The sequence below is a fragment of the Mesoplodon mirus genome (assembly GCF_964341445.2).
Source record: "Mesoplodon mirus genome assembly, chromosome: 3".
Taxonomy (NCBI): Eukaryota; Metazoa; Chordata; class Mammalia; order Artiodactyla; family Ziphiidae; genus Mesoplodon; species Mesoplodon mirus.
Genome location: NC_138978.1, coordinates 64,341,128 through 64,351,900, shown reverse-complemented (window position 1 = coordinate 64,351,900; position 10,773 = coordinate 64,341,128). Strand labels below are relative to the sequence as shown.

The window sequence follows — 10,773 nt, the reverse complement described above, 5'->3', positions numbered from 1 at the left end:
TTCCTGATATATATTTTAATTATCCCTTTATTTTCTATTTTTCTATGTGGTTTTGTTTTGGATTTGGCTCTTGGATACATCACAGGTTAACAAATGGATTTTTTAATGTTTATCCAATCTAATTATGTCCTCAGTAGTGAAGATTAATCAATACACATTTATTGAATCTTCATATGTACTATCACACTGGTCATATTTCTAACATTTTCTTTTTTGTTTTCATTTTTTCTCTTTTGCTGCATTCTGTTGGATTGTTTTACATATAACAACAATAATGATGATGGTGTTAATAATAATAAATAAAATTTAGCATTTAGTATAGGGTATATATTATAAGGGCTTTACATGTACAAATTCATTAAACCTTCACAACAATTCTATAAGAGAAAGACTATTAAGATCCCCATCTTGCGTTTGAGGAACTTGAGGCACTGAGAGGCTAAGTAACTTGCTCCAGGTCACACAGCCAGTAAGAGGTGGAGCTAGATCTGAACTTAACAAGTTCCAAAAACTACACTCTTAACCACCACACTGTCCTCTTCTTAAGGTACCTTTTACAATGATTTTTAAATGACTTTGGTTTCAGAAAAAGACTTACACTTACATCTGTAAGAATTTCCAAACTATGAACATTTTAGAGAGTCTGACATCAACAATGGAAAATAAGCACAAACTTTCTGAAAAACTACTATAATGTTACTCTTCTATTCATTGCCTAAAATTGAGAAAGAGTGGAGGAGAATCACTACATGGCCTCATGATTCTTTTAAGTTGCATTTTCAAAGTCCAAACCATTTACAAATTAAATTCATTTGAAGAAAAACTATTTTGACTTGTAGAATATAGAGCAAATGATGATCCAGAACTCTTTAGCCTAGGTTTTAAGAAGGTCTGGCAGCTTCTGCTTTATGCTCTTTGGACCCTAAGCTGGTATGTAAGAAGTTAAGTAACTAGAGAGAGAGGACCTGTGGAGTGGCCCTGAAGGATGCAATGCAATGTGGAACACAGGCCACATGAAGAAGCACAAGTGCCAGAGATGTGAGTGAAGAAGCCCTTCTCAATCGTCCAGTCCCCAGCCAGTCTAGGCATCGCAGCTGAGGGGCTTCATGGAGCTGAAACAAACCATCCCCATTCTGCCCTCTCCATTATGAGAAATACTTAAATGGTTGCTGTTTTGAAACTACTCCACCTCTTTCACTTCCACATCAAAGCCTCACACTGGTTCATATAATTGCTGAAGCCTATGTCACATGCCTGTGGTAGCTGTAAGGATGTCCACTGATCTCCATCCTGACTCTTCCATTAGGGGGCTGGGAAATAACATGAAAGTTTCCCTCGTATATGAAAAGATAATGGCACCCATGAATAAGACAGATGGATACTACACATACCTAATAGTCATGATGTGGAAATGTGACCAACTAACCCTGGATCTTGGAGAGCAGGGACTTTAACTGCTGAATTCAGAAAGACCTGAAAAGAATCTAGCAGATGCATAGCAGACACAATGTGTTAAATAAATGACAGAATTATAAAATGTTGATCATATTTTGCATATCTCTCATTTCAACAGATATTAATATCTGTTTCATGGTGGGAAAAGAGTTTCGTATATATTTTTTCTTTTTGATGACTATCATAATGTGAGGATGGGGGAAGCAGAAGTAGTAACAGCTTCTGAGGACTAGTAATGAAATTGTTTAAGTGAAAATGGACATAGAATAGTTAAGATAGCCTAATTAAAGACTCACAGACATAAAGAACAGACTTGTGGCTGCCAAGGGGGAAGGGGGTTGGGGGAGGGATAGACTGGGAGTTTGGGATTAGCAGATGCAAACTATTATATAAAGAATGTATAAACAACAAGGTCCTACTGTATAGCACAGGGAACTATATTCAATATCCTGTAACAGACCACAATGGAAAAGAATATGAAAAAGAATATATACATATATATATACACATATATGTCACTTTGTTGTACACCAGAAAGTAACACAACATTGTAAATCAACTATACTTCAATAAAAAATAAATAAAAAATATATATAACCTAGTTAAGTTACTGAATTTCAAGGACAAAGAAATAATACTTCAGTCACTCAAGGAGAAAACATATGTGATAGCTAATTTTATATGTCATATTGACTGGGCTACAAGGTACCCAGCCATTTGGTCAAATATTATTCTGGGTGTGGCTGTGAGAGTATTTCTGGGTGAAATTAACATTTGAATTGGTAGACTGAGTAAAGCAGACTGTCCTCTCTAACGTCGCTGGACCTCATCTAATCATCTGAAGACGTGAACAGAACAAAAAACTGAGTAAAAGGGAACTTTACCTGCCTAACTGATTGAGCTGGGACATCAATCTTTCACCCTCAGACTAGAACTTGCACCAATTGGCTCTCCTGGTTTTCAGGCCTTTGGACTCAGACTGAAACTATACTACCAGCTCTCTTGGGTTGCCAGTTTGCCAACTGCAGACCTTGGGACCTCTCAGCCTCCATAAGCATGATATATATATATATATATATCCTATTGGTTGTTTCTCTGGTGATCCCTGGTTAATACAAGTCACCTACAAGGAAAAAAATCAAGCTAACCTCTGACAGCTCCGCGATATTCAGTGCTAAAAAAAATAATAGAGCAAGTTTCTGAAGGAAAGAAACCCAATGTCTACAGAATCTTGACGAAGGTAACCCAAGAAGTTCATACATTGCCAAATTGTACTTCAAACATAAAAGTAATAAATATCTTCACATATGCAAGATCTCAGGAACACATATCTACAAGCCTTTTTCAGACAGAAAAATCTACTTGACAGTGAAATCCAACCAATCAAGAGATGAATCAACATAAAGATTTTCTTAGAGAAGCTGTGGTGAAACAAGTGATAGCAAGACTTGTGGTTACAGAACAGCGCTGAAATGTCATAAACTTGAAAACATGAAAATGACAACTTACCTAAAAAATTAGCAGGAGGAAGAAGGGATGGGAGTAAACATAAAAGCACAAACTATTTTCATTTATCATAATAGCAAAACAATAGATAACATTAAAAAAAAAATCATGAAAAAAATGGCTCCAAAGACTTCACTTTTTTCATAACCTTTTGTTGTTAACCTTAAAAGGATACTTTACAAAGTAATATCTCTTTTCATGGATAAACAGTCACTTAAATTTAGCAATTCTTTCAATTTCACCCATTTCTTTTTCTTCCTTTAAAATTATGTGAATTTAATGTCAACTTAAATTTAAAATGTTTAATATAAAATGTAGTAGATGTAATCTTATTATTAAAAAATTATTTCTCTCTAATGTCTATATGGAAGTGTACATTGGAAAATACTAGAAAACTTTTTTTATATTTCTGAGAAAAAGAAAATTTTCCCTAAGAACATTACATTCAACCAAAATGTTTTTCACATTTAAATAGCAACAAACATTCTCAAGCATGAAAGAACCCAGGGAATATAACAAACTTGAGACTTTTCTGGGGAAAAAAAAATGTATGCTTTAAATTGTGCCAATAAAATTAAACCAATAAAGAAATGAATGTATAATTCAAATTATTTTTATTTTAATATAGTGAGAGCTGAAACTATCTTCATCCACACAGCTTACTGTCTACGTTCACACGACTTTATTATTCCACTGCCCTCATCAATATAACTTTTCTATTCCAGGAAACTCTTGCCCAGGAAGATAAAAATAACGTTTTTGTTCATTCCAAGAATTTTACAAAAGATTCATAAACTCTTCAATAAAAAACAGAAACGACAGTTTACACCCCCCAGACTCTGGACCCATCACCTCAAACTCCACAAATTTTAAACTATTAGACTATGATTCTTACCCAATTCTAATCAAGTCACTGCACTGGAAGTCCAGGCTTAAACAGGACTCCAAGACTCTCATAAGTATCCCAACTTTGTCCTCCTCCCTCTAAGATGCTAAGACACTGTCAATTCAGTGTTCCTCCTTACTGTGGTAAGAATAAATGCGGCTTTGTCTTCTCAGTGAGTTGTTTGGGTGGTATTCTAGGGTAGCCAGCATTCAACAAAAATCATGACTAGAAAAGAAAAAACAGCACAAATCAAGGCAAGAAAGTAATGATAAGAAAATCCAAGCATACCTTAGAAACTAAGGATAGGAAGGAGGAGAGATGGGGTGCATAAAAGCTGGAGACGAATAAGACCAAAATTCCTTAACAAAGGTCTGAGGTGGGTTCCACTTCCTTAAAAATAGGGTCTTGAAGAGAGCTGTTGCATTCCTTCCTGGGAGGCCCAGTGAACAAAGCCCAATCTAACACCTTTGCTTTCGTCTTAAGCAGTGTTCGTCAAGAGTGTGGCTCACGGACTGCCCACCTCAGAATCATCTGGAGTGTGTAACAGCAATGCTTTCCCCCAGACCCTACTAGCATCTCTACAAGGAGGCCTTGGAACTGGCATATTTAGTACGCTCTGCTCATTAATAAACCTCACACCGAGTTAGAGAATCCCGGAGCTAAAGGGTACAACTCTCGTATCTAAATTACCCTTTCCAGGGGCCCCGGTGGCGGCCGCGGTCGGTGCAGCGGCGGCAGAGCGGGGCGTGGGGCGGGGCGGTGGCGTTGGGACCGAGGACGGGAGCGGCCGAGACGAAGCTGGGCAGGACCGCGGGAAGGCCAAGGCTAAGGCAGTGTCTGCTCACAGAGAGCTGGGCTACAGTTTCCCGAGGGCTGCATCCACAGACATGTGAAGACTCGCACCACGAGCCACACGGAAGAGCGGGTGCCACTGCGGCAGTGCCCGGGCCGTACTTCTCCAGGAGCTGGAGTCAGCAGGGGACGCTTCCGAGGATCTCGAAGTTACGCGGATCACTCCGCGCCACGTGCAGCGTGCGATCCGCGGTGACGAGAGGTTGGACTCCTTATCAAGGCTACCATAGCTGGGGATGGTGTGATCCCTCACATCCGCAACTCTCTGATTAAGGGACAGCAGAGAGCTGCTTAGAGAGTTATTTTAACTAACATTCTTCCTCCCCCGTCATTGTACTGTAACTGGGTCAGAAGAAAAATAATGGGGCTATGTGGAATTTTTAAAACAGTTAAGTGGAAAAGCATAGACAGTTGCTTCAGACTTGCTAAAAGAAGCATTTGTAGGTTCTTAGACTCGAAGTTTGATAAAAGTAGCTTTTGGGGGACTTCCCTGGTGGTCAAGTGGTTGAGACTTGGCCTTCCAAGGCAGGGGGTGCAGGTTCCATCCCTGTTGGGGGAGCTAAGATCCCACACGCCTTATGGCCAAAAAAAAAAAAAAAAAAAAGGACATAAAACAGAAGCAATATTATAACAAATTTAATAAAGATTTTAAAAATGGTCCACATCCAAAAAATCTTTTTTAAAAAAAGTACCTTTTCATGTGGCAACAGTTGTGTGTTCCTTAGCTAGGTTTCTCCCATGTTGCTTTATACAAAAATGGAATTGATAAACCATATTTTTTAAATTACCCTTTCCAACTTTACCTTTTATTAAAAGAGCTTTGACTGTTTAATTAAAACAGCTGAGGGCTTCCCTGGTGGCACAGTGGTTAAGAATCCACCTGCCAATGCAGGGGACATGGGTGCGAGCCCTGGTCCGTGAAGATCCCACAAGCTGTGGAGCAACTAAGCCCGTGTGCCACAACTACTGAGCCTGCGCTCTAGAGCCCGCGCTCTAGAGCCCGCGAGCCACAACTACGGAAGCCTGCGCACCTAGAGCCCATGCTCCGCAACAAGGGAAGCCACCACAATGAGAAGCCTGCCCACCGCAATGAAGAGTAGCCCCTGCTCGCCGCAACTAGAGAAAGCCCCTGCGCAGCAACAAAGACCCAACGCAGCCAAAAATTAATTAATTAATTTTAAAAAACATCTGAGAACTTTTGGATAGTATAGGTAGTGGTAAGGTAACCTTCAGCAAATCACATGGCCAAACTCTATCTATCTCCCTTGATCCAGCTCCTTCTCAACTCCATATACTACAACTCTCTTCCCCACCCCAACTAAGTGTTGACTGATTGATAAAAGCCATTTATGAGTAACTTTACAGCAACCTGACTTCTTTGCCATTCCTTTCATTTTTCAATTATTTGTTTAAAGTTTGTTTCTGGATAGTAATTTCTGTGAGCACAAGAAAAATTTGTCTTATACCCTGGCATTTTAAAGATAAAATTATTCATGACACTCATTAAAGAACAGTAAGGCAGAATTTATTCAGGAGAACTATCATGATAGGGCTAGGGACCACAGCAATGGGTTATTGTAGGGGAGGAGAGAGATTGAACACAACTCTGAATATGACAAGGAAAAAATGGGAATTTATAACAAAGAAGTGGGGTGCATGGGGGCAAAGGAGTCAGTAAATGAAAAATTACTAAAAGGAAATATCAGGGGTAAAGAGGATTCTAGCTAAACTGATCTAACAGGATTCTTGCTGAAGGCAGACCAGAGGGATCAGACGTCACCTGGAGGATGATGGAGTATGAGGGACCCAATCGGGTATTGAGAACGATCAGATGTTGAAGATGGTGTATTCTGCTTAAACTGATTTAGCAGTGTTTTTGCTAAAATGTGATAATACAGAGACCAACACAGAAGTCCAAAGTCAAGGCCTAGTTGAAAAAGAGCTCAGAAGAGCCTGCTTAGAATTTGGTCAAGGAAAGAATCTTTGTCACCGTATCTCCAGATTCTAGCACAGTGCTTTGTACATGGTAGATGTTTAATAAATATTTGTTAAATTAATTAGTACCGTATTGGAAAATGTTGGTCAAATGCAATGATTTCAGTTTTGGTGGGATTAATGGTTAGTCTTTCTAACAGTAATTGGTCAACAAGTTACATTGTTATTTAATATCATTCCTCATTTGTGATAATAAAATAAAGTTGTCCACATAAAAGATCAGGTCTTAGAAGGAACTAGTACAGTGTTAAAGGTTAAAGTTAAAGTGTTTAGAATCTTACAAGAACATTTAAAAATCCAAGGTAATACACTGGACCTCAGGCAGGTTATTAAACCTTTCTGAGATTCCAGTTATCTGTAAACTGGGGGTTATATTAGCTACTTCACTTAACTGTGGGCTAGAAGGGTTGACAAACTACGATCCATGGGCCAAATCTGGCCTTACAGTCTATTTTTGTACAGCCTGGGAGCAAAGAATTGTTTTCACATTTTTAAATAGTTGAAAAGAAGAAGGGCGGGGGGGACTATGTGTGGCACACGAAGTCTAAAATATTTACTGTCTGGCCCTTTACAGAAACAATCTGCTAATCCTTGTGTGATGGTTAAATTTATGTGTCAACTTGACTAGGCCAAGCAGCACCCAGATTAAACATTATTTGGGGGTGAGTCTGTGGGTGTGTTTCCAGATGAGACTAGCATTTTGAATCAGTGGACTCAGTAAGATAGATTGCCCTCCCCAATGTGAATGGGACTCATCCAATCTTTCACAGCCTTCAAAAAGAACAATATAGGACAAAAAGGTGAAGGAAGGAAGAATTTGCTCCTTTTTGCTTCCTGCCCTTCAGAGCTAGGACATTAGTCTTCCTCTGCCCTTGGACTGGAACTTACACCATCAGCTACCTTGGTTCTCTGTCTTTTAGACTCAGACTAGGATTTTATCACCAGCTTTCCTCCATCCAGCTTGCAAACAGCATATTGTGGGATTTTTCAGCCTTTGTAATTATGTATGCCAAGTCCTCATAATAAATATATATAGACATATATAAAATGGATAACTAATAAGAACCTGATATATTAAAAAATAAATTAAATTAAATTTAAAAAAAAAGTTGTGGAGGAAAATAATTAATTTCCATGTCATAAAGAAAAAAACTCACAGTATAACAAAAATTAAAGCTCCCTTTTCTTATACAACTAAGTCACAACTCATAATGGTAATTTGATATTCAAACACTGTGAGATATCGAATTGTCAAATTTTGTTAAGGAACTAAGCATTTAAAATATAACTGAACCATTTTGATTCAGTTAAGGTAGAAAGCTCTACTGCTTTATTTTGTTTATCAAATATATCATATATTAAACCTTATTTGGGAACTACTTCTCAAGTTAAGCAAACACAAAACTTCTAACACAAACACAGAAGAACTCTCGCGAAAAAGATTCCAGCAGAGGCAGGCAGACATTGGTACCATTACTTAACTGAAATGAAGAAAAAATTGCAAGGTTTAATACAGCCAAATAATGTTTGTGGCACTGAATGTTTGAGGTTAATGTAAACTATTTCTTCTTTGTCTACCAGAGTTAGCCATTCACCTCACTCCCAAAGACTCAAGTGAGTCAGAGCACAGATGTCTCAGCGACATCCTTCAGGGAGATAAAAAGAATAAAAGAAAGCAAGTACTAAACTTATATCACTATTTTCAAAGGAAATTGTTTAAAGAATCTTTTCCAACTGGTTTTCTGTTTTGTTGATCGGTTTTGTTTTAGGGAGTGGAAATGCAATCTCACCTTTGGGATCTAGTTTTCTTCAAGTGCACAGCGATGTATCTTGTGTTCTGAATTTGCAAAGTTCTTGTAGAAAAATGAAGAATCTTAGAGATAGGAATTCATCTGAAATATCCAATGATTTTTGTTATTTGCATTTTGTATAATCAGAAAAAAATAGTAAAGTTTATAATTCCATAAAACTACTAGATTAGAGATAATCAGCCACAGAATATCACAAAATTAACTTTCTCTGAAGTGGATCATTAATTTTTATATCAATCAGTCAAAAAGTGGTGGTGAAATTTATACGACATTTGGGAGGATTCGGATCAAGCCTGAAACAGCCATTCAGGACCCAAGAACTCAGAAGTTTGCAAACTTGAAATGAGAGTGAGCAACAAATTTCACAATTATGTTGTCCTGAATCTTTGCGCTATTCTGGTCATCTGTATTCCCCACACTTGAAATTTAACTCATTAAAGGTCCCGAGCATAAGAACCTGAAAAATGTAATTGTGTGCTTTTATAAGTATTCAATTAATACTCATTTCATCATTTTGAGATTTTTGTGACCAAATAAGGATGCTTATCCTGCAACAAGTCTGTTTGGTCTACCCTTTTCTTTCTTAAGAGCACAATACCATAATTTGCTCTAAAAAAAAAAAAAAAAAGGCAACATTACAGAGTGGAAACACCAAAAAGAAATACTTTTGGAGGATATGGCATAACAGAAGAGAAATTCTCTAAATAGGTAGTCTCAATTTACTATTTTTCTCTTCTTATTCACTGGAAAAGATCCTTACTCTCCCAAGAATCAGTTTTTGTTTATCAAGCAGACAAACAAAAGAATCCACAATTTATAATATAAGAATGATAATAAATTAAAGTGCCATCGTGTATATTCCCTGTCGCGTTTTTTAACAAGCAGCTGGTTCCTTTGTCTCTGCTAATATTCAAAAGCAAAACTAAATCTAGACAGTCCTTTTATAAATTATGATATATTTCTGGAAACATGGGAAAATCTTCAGTTATACTGCAATTGGTGTCCCACTACATAGAGTGAGAAAATTACTGTATTTTTGAAAACTTTCTGGTAACTGCAGGAATTAAGTCAAGTCTTTATGGAAATTCCCCCCCCCAAATGTAATTATAAAATTACTAATTGAGTAACTGATTGTAAATTCTAATTTTTTCTAGTATTCTATGAATTTAAAAAAATTAATACTATGTTGCTGGGCATCAACAGAGGCATTTTGTAGTGCTTGATTAACTACCTGAGACACAGCAGACATTCAATAAACGTATTTTTTTTAATGAAAGATAAAGAAGATATTCCTGACTTTTCTTTATTATCTACCTCCATGTAAAACAAAGTTGTGTTTTCCCCTGTTACCATAATATAATACCTGAATTTTAAAATATTCTATCTGATTTTAACCACTAACCCCACCTTAAAATAATCTGAATCTTTACATTTAAATCAGTACAATTTAAATGAGTACAATTTACCCAGATCCGCTATATTTTTATTGAACACCGAACATGCAGAAAATACTGCAGGTCTATAACAGTCAGCCACTGGCCCCAGAGAGCTTATAAAATAAAAGGGACAGAACGTACATTAATAGTTATAAGACAAGGGAAAATATAAGCATCATAAGCATCGGAAGACAGGGGAATATACAATTGTGAACCAGGGTGTAAAGGAAGCGGTAACATTTGAGATAAACTGTGGGAAAAAAAGTAACAAGTCTTTGACAGATGACATTAGAGAAATAAGGTATCCCAAGCAAAGTAAACACGGTGTACTTTTTTAGGTCTTTCAGGGAACTACCACTAACCCAGTTTTACTGGAGCAATGGGTCAATGTAAAAATAAAGTACAAGAGCAGCCTGTAAGTTTATGCTCAGCGTGGAGTGGAGGCGCTATACTTATTTTAATAGGTAATGGAAAGGCATTTAAGGTTTGTACCTGTCAGTGTCTGAAGCAAATAGCACATTCAAACAGGATCAGTGGGTGGAGTTTGATGAAGACACGATTTACAAAAGATGTGGGCTGTGTAAGGGACACCAATAAGAGATGGTGGACCACATCCTGCCAGCAACAGTGGGAAGGGTTGCCACCACCAGTCTTAAAAGTGGAAGTAGAAGGAGATTTTATTGGAAGCTGCAGAGAGGAGCTACAAATTGTAAGAGCGCATCTCCTGACATGAGGCAAGACCTTTTGTGGAGGACAGGCAACCTATGGCTGAGCAAGGAGAACCAGGGGAATAAGTACCCAAACTTACTCTCTGCTTGCTCCTTCCAGCCTC

At 37.6% G+C, this 10,773-nt stretch overlaps 1 pseudogene across 1 annotated transcript; it reads left to right on the top strand.

Annotated features, from left to right (window-relative positions):
- The first annotated feature begins 1,013 nt into the window (after window positions 1-1,013).
- Window positions 1,014-4,994, top strand: LOC309799145 (histone H2A.V-like; annotated as a pseudogene). The gene is made up of 2 exons: window positions 1,014-1,038; window positions 4,547-4,994. The product of its transcript is annotated as a histone H2A.V-like (transcript).
- The last annotated feature ends 5,779 nt before the right edge of the window (window positions 4,995-10,773 follow it).